At 35.7% G+C, this 22567-nt stretch overlaps 1 protein-coding gene across 18 annotated transcripts in view; it reads left to right on the top strand.

Annotated features, from left to right (window-relative positions):
- The window catches only part of LOC117243119 (kazrin), a 140437-nt gene that overhangs the window by 47637 nt on the left and 70233 nt on the right, over positions 1–22567 (top strand). Inside the window, exon 3 of one of the 18 annotated variants that reach the window (XM_033510342.1) lies at positions 1932–2020. The exons of 15 other annotated variants lie outside the window; for them this stretch is intronic. The gene's annotated coding sequence lies outside the window, so the exon portion shown is untranslated. Of the gene's footprint in view, positions 1–1931; positions 2021–4897; positions 5131–22567 lie in introns of those variants that run through there. 2 more of the 18 variants (XM_033510332.1, XM_033510343.1) reach the window with 2 other exon arrangements.

Raw genomic sequence — 22567 nt, 5'->3', positions numbered from 1 at the left:
GCATTATGCTATTAATACGCGAGCGTGGATCCTGTAAAATGTTCGGAAACACTTAAGAACACTTCCACAGTCTCCAGATATAAACATTATTGAAAATATATGGGAGCACCAATCCGAAACAAAATAAACGGAGTCACCATATTTCATCAAACAATGATTTAAAGAGCGCTCTTTAAAAAGAATGGACGAATATCGCAAGTAGAATATTCATCAAGTTGATAAATTCCATGCCATGACGGCTTCAAGCGATGATAAAATCAAAATAAAATTAAAATAAGATATTAGATAGGTCTTATTAGCTTTCTTCATTAAATTGTAATTGTGCGAATACGTATTACGCATATATGTTTGTCATTTTTTAAATATTTGTTAATACTTTCGCAAAGGATACATGTAGCTCATCTTTCTTTTTTATGAAAATTATTCTGCATTTTTTTGCATACAATGCATTTTTATTTGTCAAAATGTCGTTAACAAAATTGAAATTAATTACTATACGAATATTTTTTACGCTGACTGTATATTTATATTCATGAAACTACATTGTGCACAAAAATTCGCAGTCTGATTCTAACGCATTTATAGCGTTACACCGAAGCTAAACAAAAAGTAGAAATACATTTATACAGTATGTACGCAAATAATAAAAAGAAATGCAGGTACAACACGCAAGAAATTTCATTAAAGGCCATGGCGGATCGATCGTCTGACAGCAGTCGACAGCCACGGGGGTTAGAGCAGACACAAAGGGGATAAGAAATTCGCGAAAGCTGATTCCCGCTGTTGTCGAAAGTCCAAAGACACGAACAGTCGGACGAAGGATATACGCGCAGTGCATTATTCAAGTCCGAGCCACCCTTTTCTTTCTCTTCTATTTTTTTTTCTCCTACCACCCCCTAAAGTCTTGGTCCGATCCTTCTCCTGGCGAATTCTCCGTTTTTGAAGCTCTCTTTCGTACAGAATTTCAGCAGCTTATTGGAAAAGCATTGGCTCCGAGCTGGCATCGCGCCTCCTTGCCACTTTCCACTCGAGATAAGGGTTGGAGAGAAGGCCATGGAGGTCGAGAGGGCTCGAGCAGCTTGAGAATTAGCGGAGGGTCTTGCGGTACTGATAACGCAAATCGTATTGACGAAGGAATTAGTTGCACCATGGAACATTTGATGCCTACCAATCTGTTTGCTGCGAATTATTATATATTCAAGTGACCTTACGTTTTTTTTTAAATATTTTTTATCTTTACATTAAGTAGTAATGAATTATTTTTAGAAGCCATAAATTAAGTTCAACTCTATAAATTAAAGGATACAGGAAAGTGATGATGTTAGAAATGCCGTTTTTTAAATTTACTTCAAAATTTACTATCATTTATGTCATCCTCTTAAGATAAATGAATTTATGGAAGTAACTCATTTGTGTCTCGAGAGGTGAACGTTAATTGTGTGGTACTCGCTAATAACCTCGTAGTTGATGCGACTATAAATAACAAGAAAGAAGAAGAAGATTAATTATGTGATTGTATAATGAAATTAAGTTTGGCTCCAGAGAAACTCATATACGAGTTATCGAGTCTGTAAGCAAATCTTTGAAATTCTCTTCACAAGCGTTGCAAAAAAAAAGTCTCTTCTCAAAACAGAGATTAATGGGAAAAATTGACAAATTGGGAGGGAAGTATGCCACAGAGAAACAACAGCATCAATTTTTGATAACGGTGAAACATGAGCGAATGCTATTTTTTATTCATCTTATCATGCCTCATATTTTGCGTTTTTCCCGAGTTCCGACTCTTATTTCGATGAAAATATTTGTTCTCTGATAAAAAAAAAAGTGTCGCGTTGAAATGGTATGTGTCAAGCAATTTTGGATAAACAGATTACTAAACGTTTGAAAATAAAGTAACACAAAGCTAACTTCATTCTTTCTTTCTGTTTCAGGTACGTATTTGCAGTATCTCTTTAAAGAAAGCTATATGTACAGAGTTCAAGTTCCAAGAAGCTGACAGCACGCTCTAAATACGCACACGGTGAGTGTGATCTATTCACGAAGTTTCAGTTCAATGAAAAAAAGAAAAAGAAAAATTAAGTTTTTCCTCCCATCCTTCAACATACGAGATTCAAAAGTATAATACACGTAGAACGAATTGCACTAAAGCACAGCAAACTCTCTTTTAGAAGAAAAAATAGCCTAATTAAGCAGATTAACCCATTTAGTAATTAAAGAAACAAGGTAACTCATAAAAACACGTAACATCTATATTTCCGATAAAATAATTTATTTTCTCCAAAATCATTCGCCTTCGTTAAAAACACACCACATGATACCCGCATTTATTAAAATTAAAGCCAGCATATCTGAAGTGAATACATTTTTATAAAATGTTAAGCTTATACGCTCGCTAAAATTAGAATTGACCTACGCGACGTGAATACGTTTTTACAAATTTTTTATCTGAATACATCTTTCATGACTCCAATGTTTAAAAGTGTTCTCGGCCAAGGAATGACCCAGTTAGCAGATTGAAGGAAGCAAAGGAAAATGAAATAAAAGAATCGTGTGTATACATATGTACCTACATACTTGTACGTGAATTCTCGCGATGGTATAACACGCAAGTTGCAATGCGTAGAAACATAATGCATGTCGTATGAAGAGAATGATCAGGGGAAACAATGGCCGCCATTCGATCCGCGGTATCGTCGTTACATTAACACTAGAGAGAGAGAAAAAAAAAATGTATACCAGAGGCGCGAATGAAATGTTCCGTATGTACATTCGTGAATGCAAGCTGACACGGGTGTGCACCCACAATAATGTATTGTTTGGCGTCAGGTAGTGGATATCGTGAACCGGTCTCGGCTCAGGTGTTTGGTGTTCTGCAATGTTATTCCGCTCCTCTTCTCTTTTCTATCAATTTCTTTCTCTTTCGCTCACACATAGATACGCACATACTTTACTTTTCCCTTCTCCTTTTTCTCCACTTTTCTGTTTTGTTACGAGATATTTACCTTCGGTCGGTTTTTAAAACCGGAACATCTGCGCCTCAAAGAGGGAAACGAGTGCGACTCAGTTTAATTAAAATCCGCGAGTATTCATCGTGGCTTTTATATTAAAGATACTTTCTAGCTTCCCTAATTGCACGCCAACGTCGTTAATCAAATACTGTGCTCGCTGGTATGGTCGTTAACGCGGCAGCTACTGTGTTCTATGTGAATAGTTTCTTGTTGTGTATTTTTTTTAGTTACGATAGAAAAGTTACTTGGAACTGCGAAAATATGTGCTTCCCAGAGTCGTTATATGTAGAGCGATGATTTTGGATAATTGGTACGTTCTTGGGAAAATAGCGGGTTAATAGAGACGTTTTCTGTATTTATCAAGTCTTTCGTTCGTACTTCTTAGTGGAAAATGAAAATGCAGTACCATATGAGTGACAGTCGCAGTGAAGTCACATTCTCAACCTGCATATTAAGTAATCTGTGTATCATCCTTTCACTTTTACTTTGATGATGATACCCAATATTTTATTGTCACCCTAGCACTAATCCCACGATGCAATTAGTCCCAACTTCTATTACCTCATCATCCCCAGGCTTTCATTTCTGCCGCAACAATAATTCCCAATTACCATAAATCCTAACTTCAATTCCCTAATAAGTCCCCAATTACCATAAATGCTACCCTCAAGAAATATTCATTGAAATCTTTCTAAAATCAAATGCATTCATCAATGTCTCCGTCAGGCCGCTAAAATCCTTTGACAACCCGTTCATCCATTGATTATTTATGTGTATTGTAGTCACATTATACTTAGTTCTATCATTTTTTATATTTGAAGCAGATATTTATATTTTATATTAAAAGCAAAAGACAAGCGTATTCACATTTTAGCTTCACTTGGAAATCTGTCGTCAAATGTCAATTATTGTGTTTGAAAGCATATAGAAATTTCTGAGAGCCGAGTTAAATAACAAAAATTTTCACTGGACAAGTTCAAAAATATTACTCTTATATGATTTATCGTTACATTTATTTTCTTCTTAGTACAATCATTATTTTTCTGACAAAATACCTATGTACCGAATACATAACATGTTGAGTGTACATAATATGGGACATATCGGTGATACTGTTACTGATGTTGATGATACGGAACTACACTTATTTTATGGCGGCAATTACGAAAGAGACAATAATTGTGAGAAATGAGTGCAATGTATTTGCTGTTTTCATTGGGATCACGAAGAATGTGTGTCAGGTGCGTCATTCGCGCGTTCAGCATGCGAAAGACAGAAACTTAACATAATATAATATCAGTTAGAAAAATGGAAGATATTTCCCTATCTGTCTTTTTTATCTAAATAAATATTCTTATATACATATTCCTAGGTGTTTCTGTCTATCGCTTGATTTAATTCTTTTTTATATTTGTTTACCATGACTTTAAGACATTTAAACCTTCTGTATAGCTAACTACTAACGCACAAATATCAATTACTTTTGTCGTGTTTTAAGGTCAGTTTCACTGGAGAAAAAGGCTGTTTCTCTATTTGACAAGCTTTTAAAATCAAGTGTTGCATATTAGTCGCAGTTACTCTATAGTAATCCTCTGATAATATATGCGCTCGTATCATTCACCGAAATATATTCGTTGAAATCCCTATACCCTTCTCTCGTACACGACTGGAATAAAAACCGGGGCGAATAATAACGATAATAACGGTTGTAATAATAGCTCGGTGCGGCGAAGTCGTTGCTTACTATCTGACAGCAGGCGGTGGTAACCCCGGCACGATCGAGCCGTAGCTCGGGGGCTCGTGAAACGAGGGGACTTCCCCCCACCACGTGAAGGCCCGACGCAGGGCCCAGCCAGGTCGACCGACACCGTTCGAGTCTCGCCTCCGCTATCCTCAGTTCTCGACGAACCGGTGTTCGAACCGCGTTATCGTGTGTTCCACACGTCGAAACGTTTCACACGCGTGCGAATGTGTATCTGTTGTTTCGATATATTTTGTTATCTTCTCGAAGATTTTTTTTTCTTTTATCAGTGAGTTGGACGATTTATTGGTGTGTCTGCACGCTGTTTGCTAGTGGAATCGATTTACTTTTCCCGATTCGATCGTTTTTCGTATGAAAAAGGTATGTATGTACGCGCTGCGAAAATAGAAATAAAACATATACGTATAGGAAGCGATGAAGGTTCGAGAGCTTTGAAAAAGGTCTCCGTGGCGTGATGTAAAGCGCGTATTTTAACGGAGAGAAAGAGAGGGGCATATAGAGGGGATTCCAATTAATCTTCCTAACGGAATTTGGCTCGGAGCAACGGCGTTGTATCGTTGCCGGGACAGGATTTTTCCATGGTTCGTTTGCTCGAATTCTTCGCCTGAAATTACCGTCCTACGCGTACGCTGCGCGCGTTACCGGATAATAAAATATTGCTCAAACCGAAGCGAGTGAATCTCTCACGACGCGTGAGAGTTTTCAGAGAGTTTATATTTTCGTTCTCTGATTTTATTTCCTTCCTTCGCTCTTTTCTTCTTTTTTTCGGCTACCTTCAACTGGTGTCATTGGATTATGGGTGATCATAGCACGCGTACTTTGAGTGTATCCGCGTGTAATAAAATATTGCTCGAATTGAAGTGACTCAGTGAGAGTTTTGATAGAGTTTTGATTTGTGTCCTCTGTTTTTGTTCTCTCTCTCTCTCTCTCTCTTTCTCTCTCTCTCTCTGTTAATCGGTAACTGGTATCGAACTGGATTATAGGTGATCATAACATTGCGCGTAAGATTTGTGTGACGTGTTTAATTTTAGTAGATTTATTGTACACGGTGTTTCGTTGATATCGTATTCGATTTTTCCTAGGAATTTTCATATAAACATCAGATACTCCTTCCTAAGATGTAATCCTTTCCTGTTTGAAGCTTCATACAAAAGGCTGTCGTACTAGAATTACGAGCAGTGTCATTATGTTTCTGTCTTTTATTAGAAGTAAATAATAGATGGTAGTAGAAATTACACAATTTTTGAGAACCGAACTTTCAACGTTATTCACGTGCAAAATGTATTATTGGCAATATTGATAAACGTGGTTTATGCTTGATTGACCTCAGTCAATATTGCAGAAAGCTTTTATGTGTTTTCTATTAGCAAACAGTAGCAATTAAAGCTAATTTCATTGGAATATTCGTGTCATCAGTAAATTTAATAGAAAGTGGCGACGAGTGTTTGCATGTGGAAGGAATTTTTGGAATCATTTTTTGTGAGAGGGATTTATCTTAAAGAATGTTTCAAGAAAAGTAAATCTATTTGCGAGGATAAAAGTCTTTTTTCTCTTCTCAAGTATAAGTGAAATATTTGACGTAGAAATGTTCTGCGTATCTTTGTTTTTACAAATGGCACAGTGGTATTTCAGGAAGGTGAAAATTTCGTGAATAAGCTGTGTCGTTGAGTTTCCCCTCTCTGTGTATACGTGTAATCCAAGTGCAAACGTAGGCGTTCTACTCGTGTGTCTTAAACTCGTTTCGAATTGTATATCGTGAACGAGTATCTTCGGCGAAATGGTTCTTTAAAGTCAGCCTCTGGAATAACCTTAATCGAAAGCCTTTAAAGATAATGATGTGCAATCATTCTGTGTTTGTAAAATATGGCATGTTTTTATTAGTGATTTGTTGCAAGCGAAGTAATTTCGTAAGTTTCGAAGTATAAATAATTGATGGATTCGGTGAAAAAGTGACGAAATCTTTAACTTGTCCAGGGACGAATTTTTTAAAAAAGGAAGACAGAACAAAATTTACAAATATGAACAAAATACCAAAAAATATTTTGCAACGCATTGGGAATTGCATCTTTTGGAACAATGTTTGAATTAAACGAAACCTAAATATTCACATACTATGTCTGTTAAACGACACAGATATTAATAAATATTTTGAAATACCTAGCGACAATAGTGTGCACATATGTAATCATTGGTATCTCTGTATCATCTGGAATCATATTTCAACTAAACAAAACTTAAATATACACACAACGTTCCAGTATTATTCAAGAGTTTAATTCGAGAAATCTCTGTATAAAATTAAACTTATTTTAATTACTTATAGTTAACTCTTTCAATAATAATATTCATAAAAGTTTTAAAATATCTAACAAGTTCCCAGTTACATACTATCGTTTTTAGAAAAAAATGTACTCGTACAATTTTTTCTCTGAATTCTTAAATCAAATTTCTAGCTATCGATTCAAATTTGCTAACTATGAGTTTATAGCAAAAGATACATTTTTCGATTGTTTTGTCATTGTACGATAAATCGATGCACCAAATACACAACCTTGCTTATCCACTCTGGTTACACAGAAGACGTATCGGAAATGCTGAGTTTTATATTTGCCCCGGGCAAATATTAGTCGAATATGAGAATGTTTGCAGTCTCATGCATTGGGACAAACTCAGGCGGATTTGTTTGAGAGTTGGACGCGTTTTACGAGATGTCGTGTAATTCCTGTTTAATTTCATAATATTTATCGTGATACGTCGGAACAAATCTCAGCTCGAATATTTGCGATCGTTCCATCCGATGCTAGTTTGAGGAAATTTACTGCACGGAAACAAGTACAAATTGATGTAGAAATTGCGGAATCTCGAAACTATAGTAAGCTCATTCCGTAAACAATTTCATCTCTTATATCGCATTTTGAATATCTGAGATAAAATCATATGATAACGAGGCTCACAGATAGCAGATTTAAAGAAATAACGAATAGCATTGATAGAGAAATGATCGATACCAATAAATCGCTAAATTAGAATGAAAGAATAAATTAATACTTGAACAAATTTGCATTTACTTCGATCGTTACGCTAAAATACTATAAAAAGAGATACAAACAGACAATTCCCAAGCAGTAACCAAATATTTTGCGCCATAACTTTATTAATTTTTCAAGAGGGAAACCAAACAACTTCAAATAATAAACTATTCATCGATGAATATAATATAATAATGTAATATTTATCAATAATATTTTCTACCTTCTAAACTTAAATATATAAATATTTATGGAATTACTTAATAAGTGAATTTATTTATTGATAAATACATATTGATATTTTCTTCTTTTCGAGCAGATGCACGGGATAGAGTTACTCGAATGTTTACTTTATTTCGATCGATTTCAATCTTGTTACCAGGATTAACAATGAGATTTTTTTTAATCAATGAAAACCGAACGGTACCACTGCAATCTCGTCGAAACTGGCTCTCGAGGATTTGGTTACGCCCCGATACGTTTTAACACCATGACATGAATCGTGCTCGCTTGTGAAACGTTATTATTTACGGTCCACTTCAACCTAGAAATCTTCTTTTCGGAACAGCTGAGTCCCTGCGATGACAAAGGAAGAGATACCGGAATTTTTAGGTTAACTGGCGGTATTGTGCAATAGTAAGGAAACTCTCAGTCGGCATATTCCAATTATCGCGGATAATGGAGACATTAAGACGACAGAATCGTTTGAAATGATATAAAGGGGTCTTTAGGTTAAAATGTTTTTATTATTCCACATAATAAAAGAAAGAAATTTATTCTGAGATATTGCACAATATTGAAAAATCTTTTCTAGTGAAGATATTCTTATTGTACTGGATGGGAGATATGAATATGGCAAAATTGAAATTAATCTAGAATATTAGATATACATCAATATACAATTTTTACATTAAGATATTCTAATTAATTTAATAATTGTTTCATAAAAAAGAGAAGAGTAATGGAAGTGTCATTCTAATTTGAAATTATTTCACGATTTAGGTAAAAATATTTTCGTAAATGTTTAGTTTTCTTTCAGTAGCGCAATATTAAGAAGTAGACGCGAATATAAACAGAAGTTTGGTAAATCGAAACTTCCTGTTAATGCACATGTACCTGATGAGTTTCTAAACTCATTTTTTTTTTCAAAAACGAAACCTTAAACGAAAAAATGTCGTTCCTCCTTTCTGACTTATTTTTGCATGTAGAATCATCACCCGACCTATCATGTACCCCCTATATTTATGGAAAGATCAACTATGTTAATTCTGTTTGCGTGATAATCAGAGAATTTTATTCGTTATGTTACATTTTGTAGATTATAGTCGTAAAAATGTAAATCTGCATAAATATTCGCAGTCTAGTTGTCGTTTACGGCTATCGCTTCGTGACAGGATTCGCGTCTCCCTCGATTCGTTTGACGAGAAATTCGCTGCAACACCGTAACCTACTCGATCCTCTCTCTCTCTTTCTGCGATATATGTAGTTCACTCCAATGGGGACACACAAGTGGACTCACGAAACGGAAGCGAGTTAATGGTAGTGGGACATTTTTTTCATTTAATATTCCCTGTGCGCAACGATATATCCGTAGCGAAATCCCTTCATTTTCCATGCAGATCTTCTCCGTAATTTTTAACTAGTTGAAAATTACACGCCGCGAGATTATTGGATTATATTCCTCGTATGACTGCGACAAAGTAAACTTCGTTTTATTTTAGCTGTATTTTTACTTCCTGAGAGGGAGGTGGGATTACCAGTGACTGTAGGTTAGGTCAGATAATCCTCGGAGGATTAGCGATGTTTCTTCTAGCGCGAGTTTTAGGGGAAATGTTCGTCGTTGGATTAAGTATATACATACGTCATGCGTTATCAATGTTGCGCCCATTAACTCTGCTGTTTTAATAGTAGTAAAATTTATATAGATACGTCGAATTCTAAAACCAAAAAGGCGGCAAAACAGTAATAGCAGCAGAAAGGCAAAGGGAAAGTGAAAAAGAAATTTGGAATTTCAAAAATGTTACGACTGTTTTAATTTTTCTCTCTTCATTCTCTTAATAATATTACAGCTTCCTTTATCAGATTGTACACCTCTCTCCAACAATATCGACGTTCGATCCGAGGCGAACAGAATTTTAATACACGTATTTCCCTGTGTGTTATTTGTCTCGATGCTATCGTTTTCTGCTCGCAATCGATACCATGTACGTATCTATGCGGCATATCCGTAGGGAAAGATTCGGTTTAACTTGTGTCACTGTATGCTACTACGCTCTATCGGCGTTGTATCGTGGTTGTTTCAATGGGTTACAAGTGGGTTCGGGGAACGGAAGCGAACAAACAATATTACATCGTCGAATCGAATTGAGGGAGTCAAGGAATAAAAGAGAATGAAATTAAAGCAAAAGGGTTCGCAGAATATTCTACGCAAAGATAAAAGCAGAATTAATGTAAAAGAAAAGAGAACTGAGAAAGGTATTTATAACATTGTACAACGTGTGAATGTAGAATTGCCCAAGAATGTAATTCGTAAAGGAAGAAGATGATATTAGAAGTTGATTACAGGACATTGATTGGAGAGATGAGATAGAAGAAGGATAGAAATGGAAGTGAATAACGAAAGTAAATTAACGGGGCGATGAAAGTATTTAAAAACCCCGAAGAGAGAAAGTGAAGAAATGGGAAGTCCTACAGATCAAAGAAAGATCTAAATGATCATAGATAAAGAATCTACTGGAAGAATAAGATGAAATTAAAGGGGAATGGTAGACGGTGTAAAAGAATTAGAAACAACGAGAAAGTGAAGGTTCAAAGGAAGCAAATTATATGCTGATTCAATAGTGAAGAAAATTTGTAGACACCAATTATCGAGAACGAAAAGAATAACAAGAAGGGAGAAGAAATTAAATAACAATATTAAGATAGAAATCTATTTGTGGCGAAAAGATGAAAAGTAAAGACAAAGCCGACTAAGAAACAAGATTACAAGAGAGACAAATCTCTTCAAGAGATATTGCAAGAAATTATGAAATATACAGACATAAGAAATTACAAAACGGGACAGTGAGAGGAAACAGACAGTGAGAGATCTCGTTTTCGTAGAGGAGAAGCTTAAGGAAAACGACACAAATACAAAGTTTGTAGAAAGATTACGTCGAATATAGAAAAAACTAGAAAATTAAAAATGGAAGAATATGAAGGAAGAAGTGAAGAATAAAAGAAAGTGTTAAAAATGTGCAAAAAGTGAGCTGAGAATGGAATGGAATGAAATTGCAAGAGGATCAATAAAAAGGAAAAGGCGAAGACAGGAGAAAACGCGTGTAAGGGGAAACGAAACGTGTGAAAAGAGAAAAGGGCAGATATAAGAATTGGCTGCGCTTTATTTCTCGTCGATCGAGTATCAGCCACAGACTCTTGGGCATCGTAAATGCGACTCGACTGATAAATGTATTACGATTCGTTCGCCTACTTTTTCCACTTTCTATTTGTCCGGCATAGTGCATCTTTGTCCGTGGATTACGAGAAAGTGTGCCCTTAAATTGCATTCTCCTCGATGGAACTCGTAACTGCAATCGAAAACAATGGGATTATCGACAACTCTTTGCCATTGCAATATAATGGTGTTGAATATAAAAATTGTATAAAAATTATTCGAGGAGTAACGACGTATTGTAATATTCTACTATACAGGTTGTCTCATTTTAATCGGCAAACAACTTCTGAACTATACATTAATCGAAAAAGTGTTTCGAATAAAACTTCTTTTGTTTCGAAGGAGACGTCTTGTGATGGCCACAGACCTTATCTAGATGCACGTGTCTTCGAAATATTAAGGTGACCATTGTTTTTTAAATGGAACTATACGTTTCTTATGCACCATCAGATACATTTTTCAATTATCTATAAAAGAGTGTACAGTCAATTGAGTCGAAAAATAACTAGTTTAGAAAATATATTAACTTCCTTCTTGTAAAACCTGGCGTGTGAAAGACTAGGAAAGATAACGTGCTTCTACGTTCATGTTTTCCTGGTCTTTCATACACTCAGTTTGATGAAATTAACATTGAAATATCTCTGAAACTAAGCATTTTCAGATACAAATACCTTAATACTTTTTTGTAGAGAATTAAAAACTCTATCGAATGGTCTATAAAAAAATGTATAGTTCTATCTAAAAAAAAGTCATCTTGAGATCTCGAAGACGCCTCCACCTGGACAAATTTGATAGTCATCGTAAGACGCCCACCCTGAAACAGAAGAAATTTTACTTAAAATATCCTTTACAACAATGGGTACTTTGGGAAATAATTGCGTGGGAAGATTAAAAGTGGGATGTATACACAGTATATTCTGATTTCATTATACTCTAATATTCTATTCCATTTGTGGAAATGGAAATGGATGGGAATGGAATGGAAATACGAAGATAATTAAAAATGTGAAATCTAATAGATTTTCAGATTAAAGGTCGCTTCACGTAGGAATTATTAATTTTTGCTACATCATACGAGAATCTACGATATGGAACGTGTAATTCAGATCTCTGGCCATATCAAGCACATATTCGCGAAACAAACGCGATTCGTGTTCGCCTAATTGAGATATCAGGCAGAACAACTTTATACCCCGATTGTTTCATTTACAATTATAATTTATTCTGTGTTGGTTCATTTCACCGAAGAAAAAGTAGTGTAATTTGTAAGATGTTTTCTAGAAGACGCATTCTCCGATGAAGATCGTGAATAATGGTAAAAGCTTAAGACTGATGGAACTTGTTGATACAAGATTTAGTTCTATCATGGGATTCTGTGAGATCGTCTTCACTGCAGTTCATTTTTATGGACTAAACATTTTTTATTTTTTCTTCTTTTTTCTTTTTTTTTTTTTTTTTAGAAAATGTTGTGAGATAATCTTAATTGCCATTAGCGAGATTTTCATTATTTGATTAAACTGAATTGGAAATGTGGGATCAGTTATGACAGATGATTTTCTATTCTTGTATTCTCCGGAAGTAACCTGCCACGAACACATTTTATTATACATTTCCGACCTAGATTTTCTAGATTTTATTTATTCCATTTATAGTATACAGTTGCCTTATATTACTTAACTTTTAAATTCTGTACTTCCTATTCTTATTTCCTCCAAAATTAACTCCCATACTAAAGTTTTATCCTCGCTTTTTCATCCTAATTCACCTGGTTAATTACACCATCATCCTCAATAATTAAAATTTGCAATTGTAAAAATGTATAGAATGTATAGAAATAAAAACATATATAAAATATAGCACAAATCACAATATATATTATGCTATTTAATACGTAAAACAAATTTCTATAAGTAGGTTCTCTATGTGTCCTTATGAAACTATAATACAAAGCATGAACATCTATTGCATAAACATTTTACTGATCGATAGATTGCAGATTTGTATGCATTTATAGGGGAGGTGCAAAATTGCACAGAATACGCACAATGTGAAAACATATTTTAAAATACATAAAACATCCAAAGTATAAAGCTTTCTATAATGCTTGGCAGGTAAAACAATTATTTTTTTCAATCATGCTGTCGAAAATATGAATTTGCACATATATATGTATAATTTACAATAGAAATCTCAGCCGTCTGCCAATTACGATTCACAAAATAATCCACGAAAGAATACGTCAATCACGGCTAATCCCGTAGTACCATTAACCGAAATAGTGACACGTGAATTAATAAACAGCAATCACGTAGCAGACACAGTGTCTCCATTCATCGACTAAACGATTTACAACCTAATCCATTCTTCCTTGGTACCGAATCCCAGGGAAGAAAGCGTCGCGCTTTTAAATTGTGTTTCCGCATCGGCAGTCCTGTTTCAATGAATAATTACTAAGGGACGAATGAACGGAAGTGGAAACGCGATTGGAGGAGCGGCGCGATAGCTCGGTGTGTTTCAAGCGGATTCGCGCAGCGTGGGAACGATTCCGCTCTGGATGAGCCGAGCCTTCGTTGACTCCGGGAGCCGTGGAATGTTCACCGGCAACTTCTTCCTTCTCCACCCTCTCTTCCTCTCTCTCTCTCTCGCTCCTCCTTCTTTCGTACCGATGGGCCTCCTGGTTTTATCTCGTCGTCGAGTTTCAACTGATAAACGTCGCGAAACGTCCTCTTGTCGTGCGTTTGTCTCGTTCAATGTTCTCTTGACATCTTTCTTGCTCTGTAGCGCAACACTTTGCGTCAATTTTCATGTCAGTTTTTACTTGTTATCTTGCAGGTATGTTCTTATCTGTGGTTACGATCTTCTCGATGTTCCTTCTATTTTAGTTTAGATGATTTAGTTGGGATTATTTCGTTACTTTAATAAGAAAATGGAGAGCGAAATATCGTCGGTGTTGGGTCAGGTTCTTTCGCGATTTTGTGGGATCGGAGGTTAAGTGCTTTGAACATTCTGGTCGATTTGTGGTGGGATACGTCAGTATTAATGAAATAACGGCTGTTAATAGCGTTTATCGATAATCTGGTACGTCAATTTTGCATTAAATCAATGTTAAAAGCGATGTTACTAGTAGTGAATGATGGAGTAATGACATCATATTAGAATAACGCTTAGTACCCTCTTATAAAATCAGTAAATTTTAAATTTCTGTCATTTATCAAGAAAGCTACCGATGTTACATTAAGCTCAAATTTAATATCAGTAGTTTTTGATTAAGTTAATCTCAACATCCTCGTCATTTCAAGATAATCTTTTCTTGATTTCAAATATATCAGAGCATAAACTACAGTTCACAATCTTTTCTTTTTACCTTCTCTGTTGTTTGTATGCATGAATTGTGTATTACCTGAAAGAGATTTGCATTTTGGTTATTTATGATTTCAATCCGATTTATTCCAAACAAATAACTTTATTTAACTTATTAATTATCATTTAATACATACCTTAATCAACACTTCATCTTCCTGGAGCACGACCTAATCGAAACGAGAAAAGCGTTGGCAGGCCCAGCGAGACACGTTGTCGAATGTTCAGATAACCGGAAGTTAACACGCATTTCGATAATCGAGATTCCACCGCGTGTCCACGTATTTGCATGTCGCTTTACAGGGGCAATAAATATTTATTAGAATTTACGCTGCCTGGAATACGTATTCCCTGGAACGTGTCACGGAAAAATCGATATGTTCCAAAGTGGAATCTCAGTCGACATTTCCTGCGCAGTAAGATTCACTCATTGCTCGATTTTTCTTCTTCTTTTTTCTCTCCCTTTTCGTCCCATTTATTCGTATCTCGATATTACTGGAAGAGGGACTATAACAATAACGGTAATAATAATAAAGAAATGACCGAAGCCACGCGGCTGTTGCAGAAGCTATCGTAACTGATTAATATTTATGAGAATCGGCTATCTGCATATCGATCCCTCGGGACATTCGGTTGCTACCCGTAGGGATTTCCCAATGTATATTTACATCCATTACTTATTCGACGATGTGTCTCGCGATCTTTCGAGAAATAGAGCTGTCTGAATTTTGTCATCGGTATAAATTAGAGCTGAGACGCCCCGCGACTCTTGCCAGGAAGTCAGCAACTTTGGATGATACGGCTAAGGTAACGGTTGTATATGACAGCATAGATAAAGCGTAATTTTGATATGTCGTTGATTCGAAATACTATATTTTATACGAAGAACACGATAAGTCGTATTATCCATTTTTTACAGGACAATTGGTTTTAAAATTCCATACCAATTAATCCTACGTTATCAAAATTCTCTCTTTATCTGATTTTCATATTGTACGTGTATTTCTCTATTCACCTTGTAATTTAAAAAATACTGCTCGGTTCTAACATGGACATAAGGCTCACAGTAAATGTATAACAATTCATAATCTAAAAATTATTTTATAATTTGGAAGAAATGTAAATTCTAAAAATTCGAATCCTTAATATTATTAAATTCAGCCATCAATGAAATAACGATTATCTACGCACATCAGTTTTCTAAGTGAATCATTGTTTCATCGTTTTTAAAATTGCACGAATGTTTAACGGAAATCGAGTGTTTTAGATGGAAAATATGCAAATGCAGAAAAGTAAGGCATATTGGTGAGAGCGGTGTAAAAGCCGCATGGTGTTACAAGCTCCGTGGAAATTGAAGGATGCCAGGGGAATGGATAACACGGCCGGTTGCGTCACATTCTCGTCGCGGCATTGAAAACGAGCAAAAGTACCGCGGGCCATTTAAGGTACTTGTCTCGTTGCGTTCCCGTTTTACCGTAAAGGTTGCCCTCTCGCAACATTCCGGCTAGAAGGTTCTTCAGGTGAACAAACGTACGCGACATGATTGAACATGTTAAATTTTAAGATCTCCCGGGGAACTCGACGAAATGCGGATTCTCTCTTTTTTCTTCCACATTCTCTTCGTGAAAAAGCGAGACCACGAAGACAAGACAGAAATTGTCTGCTTCCATTTAAATGTACGGAACAAGAAGATGAAACAGATAGTTGCTTAATTATATCGACATAGTTACCAACGTAGGATTAAACATGAAACATCTAAGGAGTGAAAGGAAAGGTTACCTTAAAGTTGGAAAATTTCAGTAAAATAATAATTGTCTAACTAGATTCTTTTTCTTTAACTAGTATATATCGATAAAACTATGAATTTGTACAAATATCCACAATCTAGTGATCATTTTCTATGGCTCCATCGTTAGGCTCACAATTTATTTTCTCTTAGGAAAATTGGTGACCATCGTCGACGTAATTTAAATTTCAGAGAGTCAAATACGAATCTATTTAATTTCAATTGTTTAAAGAACATTTCTATACCGTATTAGCGAATACTTACAAGAAACGCTTATAACAATATTACTTAAAATAACACTTGACCTCAAACGCTAACTTTATTTCTATATAAAAGACACGAAACATAGGTTCTACAGGTAGCGAACAAGTCGAAGCTTCACGAACAAAGTATTAGGTCGTATATCTGAAACATCAAGAACTTTATAAGAGGGAGTCAAGAAGTTCTTTTTGACGCGGACAGGACACCACCGAGTCGCGAAAAAAGATCGAAACGCGAAACGTTATAACAGAATTATGAACTCCGTACAACATATTCATACAATATTCACATTCAGCGAAGGTAGCGGCGTACAACGTGAACTATATCGCATAGTGCGTCACGTGCGTTGCTTCCTGCAATCATACCGCACGTTTCTGCTGTTTAACATCCCCAGATGGACACTAATCTTCCGTTTTGGGTTTACGGGGACCGGAAATCGTTCGTGTCGCATTGTACATTCACCGAACTACTACCAACATATAATGTCGTGTATAGATATCATATTTCGCGATATAATATTGTAATTTGGGATGAAACTGGAAGGGGATAGTTCTGTGGTATGAAAGGAAGGATTTGTCGGCTGGATATCGCACATACCATTTTTCTCTATTTTTATGGAATTTGGAAATGGTTCTTTTGGGATAGGAATTAGGGATTTTATAAATGGACCGAAAGATTAATCGGCGTATAGAGATCCTTTTTTCTTTCACTGGTATAGAAATCGATCGATTATTAAAATGGAAGGAATTGAATGGTCGTTTAAATTTAAATGTACGTAGAGATTTTAAATTATTATATATGATTGATGATCATATATGATGATATTATATATCATTATGTTAGATAATATTGAAATCCTACAATGGTCAAAATGTTTTATACGTACGCGGCTCATCTTTAAGATGAAAGTACAGTATAGGTACATTATCATTTTTGTTATAAAAATAATTTCAAGTATATAATATTGCGTACATATAACGATTAAGACAATCTTTTATCAGCGATAATTAAATCCTACGGAGTCAAACTTTCACATCGAGAATCGCTCCGATTGTCTCTACCCTATCGCTCTACTCTGATCAAGAACCATCGATTCTCAAAAATGTTTGATATGAAACACGTGTTTGCACCGGAAGCGCCATAAACATTATCATCCTCTCTCCTATAAGGATAGTTTTAATACCAACATAGTTGGGCTTCCGGGTGCACGGATGAGGCTTTATCGTGGTACACGATGTGTTACGAAAGCTCGTTCACGAGGAGGTGCACTAAATTGCTTCTTAATTGCGCGCCACGAACTTGCTTTAACGTGTATACACGTGTTTGTTCCTCCTATGTGCATAAGCCACGTATGTGCGCGTCTATACTTACATAAGCGAATAAACGAGCAAGAGGGACACCGAGAAAGAAACAAAAGAAAAAATGAGAGGCAGAAAAAAGGAGAATCCGAGACAAGGGCTGGATAGAAGGTTAGAAAGAGAAAGAAGAAACGCGTATGCAAATCTGCTGCATCCTTTGGCGCACAACGTGCGAGCATCGGCGTATACGAAGTTTGATTGTGCTTATGTGATCGTGATTGGTCGCTTCAAAGGCGTGGGAGACAAAGCAATTACGACGTCAGGGCTGGATCCAATCTGATACGCTGTTCTGATTATATTGTTCATTTCCCTGATGAAACTGGCGTTATCCTAGAAACCCGGTCTATGGACTAGATTTCGCTTAGTTAATACCGAGATTGATCGTTTGAGAATCAGGTTTCAGGAACAATCTTGCTTTCACAGTGTTTGATATTATTTATTCTGTGACATGTTAATTGACGTTTCAGTATTCGAAGCACGCGAATGGGCGTTTTGTGTGAGTTAATTACGTTGCAACGGATACGTATGGCACTGGAGTAACCTCGTGAGATTCGAATAGTATTAAATAAATGACGTAGAAATAACAACCAAAGCCATTTTAGTATATTTTTAGATTTCTTATACATGTAAACTTATCGTGAGTATATAGATTGCAGTCGTTTAATTTGTGTTCGGTATAATTAGACTCATATGTTTATTAATGAAGCCACGAGCCGTACTTCCGCTGCGTATTATCGCGTATTAATGACTTTCTGACTTCCAGGATGCGATTTATCGTTATTCTCTACAAATTATATTGCCATCGAATTGTCTACTGTCTATATATATAATTCGAATTTTCGATAAATATAATTATAACAAAGTAGCTGGCATAGTCTCTTAAACTAGAAACTTATATTTCCTTTATATCAGTTCCTCTTATCCTACGTGAAATAGTATTACATTAGAGTAAAACGGTCGAAAAATAATCTGTAGGTATACACGTAGACTTCATCGTCAGGTTGATCATTCACTTAAAAAAAAAAATTTCCGTCGTTAGCATGACAACGACCTATTAATGGCGTGATTGTAATCAGCTACTAATTCAATCGCAGCAACGGACTAACAAGCAACGATAACAAGTACCAATAACTATCGTTAGTAACACACTACGTTAACGAGAGATAATAATCGATACAATTACAGAGAGAGGTGATCGTACGATTCGCGTAATATATCCAGGTAATAAATTAAGTTATATCGATTCAACTGCAATATTGCCTCTTTCCATCTTCATAAGCAAAATGGTACACGATTGCGTTACGTCTTCTTCTATTTCATTCGCGGTACGTAGTAGTTTCTGCGTTTGCGCTTCGTTCAATTCGTTCACGGCGCCGGCGTTCTCCCTTTTTCTCTTTTTTCAGCGCATGCTACTTCTACGATATAACCACGGTATAAATATTCATGAATTTCGTGGCTCTGCTCCCCCTCAGTCATCTCTGTTTCACGTCCATGTCATTTTCCTCTCACCCGTTAAACGCGAACCCGTTTCCCTCCGCCTTTCCATTTCTTTCTTTTTCCCCCTTTTTTTCCGTCTTTCTACTCATCTCGTGTCACACCAGCACCCTTTATACACAGCTGCCAAGGCTTCCCCGAGGAATGGTTTGTGGTAATTGGCTCACGGAATCAGTCATCGTACTCGTGTATTTTATTTCGGCTTTGCTGTATATTGTAATAGCTTCTTCTTTTTGGGGTTACTCCGTAGGACTAGATAAGGGGAATTCGCTCGAAAGCAACAAATGTTCTTTGCTTCTGGATATTTGGAATTCGTACATTTCAAATTTGCAATGCTAATAACTGCAAGCAGAGAAACGATGTAATGGAACGAAGAGAGTTTCGAGGATTGCAGATTGGAAAATCGTAAATAAAAGAATCAGAAATGCAAAGATTGTAGATCTGAGAATTCCAAACTTAATGACCTCGACTTTAAAATTCTTCTACAATACCAGAAATTTTCTAGCGTCAACTGGTAACAATTTTTATTAATTCACAATCTTTTCCACCAATGCTTTTCAAAATTTCTTAGTTGTAGCAGTAAAAATTGAGGAACGCAAAAGTTGCGAATCTAATAATTACGAACTTTGAATTCCCAGAAATTCCAGGAATTTTTTAATATCAACTATTATTAGTCGTAACATTAGAATGACAGTTCTTCCTTCTTAGGAATGATAGCGTTACATCGAGAGAAGATGGTCGTGAATTTTCTGTAAGGAAAAGGTTTAGATACCGTTTGCATTGTCGTGTCGGTGGTCACGGATCGTCGATCCTTCCGGTCCGGCTTTCACCGTTAAGGCTCATCCTGAATGCTCTTTCGAGCGAGACAGATTGTTCCAACGCTTATTGTTCTCGTGCGACATAAATCAAGCAGGTTGATCGAGAACACTACTTCTGATCGTGAATTCCTTCTTCGAACTTAAGTGCACTGGCTTCTTTGGACAGACGTCTTTGTTTTTCTCTTGCTGTTTCATACCAATCCTAATTTCCTCGCCAATTATTTCTTCCCTCTTAGCCAAAGATATCATCGCTTCGATAAAGTTACATTGTATTGGTATTATTAAACGTTAAATCGAGCAAAATTTATCAAGCTTTAATTCACCTTTGGTTCAAACTGCCAACCAAATGACGAATAGAATGTGAAATGAAATTATTCCGTAGGAAATTGGCATTCGTTGCAGTAGCAATACGTTCAATCTCGCAAAAGGAATTCGCGATCAAACGTTTGTTCCGTGCGCGGTTAAAGAGATTGATCTTTCACAAATCATTTATACAAACGTTTGAACATTTCCGATGTTTGATTTTTCGCTATAGAGGATGTTAGAAAATTATTTGTATTCTGCGTTGAACGACCATAATCCGAAAAATCTCAAACCGAAAGGTCAGAAAATCTAAACATCCTAATTTTAGAGATGTCGACATAAAAGAACCACAAATCTGATATTCTTATATTTGCAAATTTGTAAATCTAGAAATCACAAATTTAAAGTCGAAGATCTAAAATTGTCCTTCCTGGTTATTCCTATATGCGAATAAACTAAATAATCAATAAAATTGTATAAGTATTCTTCCATTGTAATACAAAATCTGTATTCCTACTGTCGTCTTAACAATGTTTCCTCGGTATTTCTCGAAGCAAACATTTTTTCTTTTGCATGCCAATTATGATGATTCAATAGCGTCGAGTTGTCAAAGAAACAGGTGTCGGATGCATCCGAATAGGCGTGGAAGGGACAAACGTAGGAAAAGTTGAGAAAATAAGCGAGAACGAAAGCGCCGTTTTAACCATCGCCGGTAAAACGAGAAGCTCTTTTATTTCTTCTGCTTTCTCCTTAATTAGCGAGCTACCCAGCCGCTAATTATTACGTTACGTTTGCATTAGGCGGCATCCACGACCTGACTCTCTTACACGTTTCACGTTTCATCCAAATTCGTTCTTTACTTCCTTTTCTTTCTTTTTACCAAATTTTCTTCTCTTTTTCATCGTGCTTCCGCTTTGACAGAAATAAAAGCGGAGGCACAAAGACGAAAAGTTGTTCAAAACGCAAAGAAAACCCTTTGAAAGGATCGCTGTAGTTCTTGTTTTTTACGACACATCGTCGGTATAAAGGGTTAGACAATATAAATTTGAAGTACAAAATTGAAGAAGTAAAATATTTATTAGCTAAAAACGATTTGAGGATTTATTTAACATAATCGGTAAAGACAGAAAAATATTGGTGGAATATTGGTGGAGAGTGGTGGAATATTGCAATTGCAATAAAAATGAATAATAGTTGTATTAAAATAATAATTACGTTCTCTGGAAAAAATGATTTACGGCGAATCTTTTATCAAGATTTATTATTGAAAGATTATCAAACTTCAAATAGAGAACAAATTTAATTTTATCTCCATGGATTTATTAAAATTTCACAATGTATTAGCAACGATGATGAAGAACGATTCAAAAACTCCGCGTTACCATTTATTATTAGATTTACGTAATCATACAATAAATTCAAAAAATATTCCTCATTTTCCATTTTTATTAACAGTTCATTAATCTTCTGCGATTTATTGCGGAAGGAAAGTATCGCATTGTCATGATTTTTAATTAAAATAGCTACTTCGTTTCGCTTTGTTCGTCAAAGATATTTCATTTTTATAGTCAAATCGTCGAAAAGTATTATCGAAACCATATTTTCATTTTTTTATGTAATTCCTTTTTTATATAATAAGGGAATTTCAGAATACAATTTCTTTGTCTGCAAGACCTGCGATACTTAAATGCCTAATAAAATTACCATGATTCTTAATATGGCGTTTAACTATTAAAGTAAGCAACTACACGTGAAACCGCGAAGAACGAGAAATGCGTTACGGGAGTAAGAAGCTTCTTTCTGTTTATTTAAATGAAACTTCACGCCCGCGAGATTACACGAACGGTCTACAGCTGTGATAATTAAGCAGAATCTCATGAATATTAAAGAGACAGCGTACGCATGTGCACTTACTATGTATGGAGTAGGCAACGATATTCATTGAACAGAGACAA

Source organism: Bombus vosnesenskii, unplaced genomic scaffold (genome assembly GCF_011952255.1).
Source record: "Bombus vosnesenskii isolate JDL3184/JDL3185 unplaced genomic scaffold, Bvos_JDL3184-5_v1.1 scf7180000013265, whole genome shotgun sequence".
Taxonomy (NCBI): Eukaryota; Metazoa; Arthropoda; class Insecta; order Hymenoptera; family Apidae; genus Bombus; species Bombus vosnesenskii.
The sequence above is the reverse complement of the archived record's forward strand: the minus strand, read 5'-3'. Positions and strand labels throughout refer to the sequence as shown.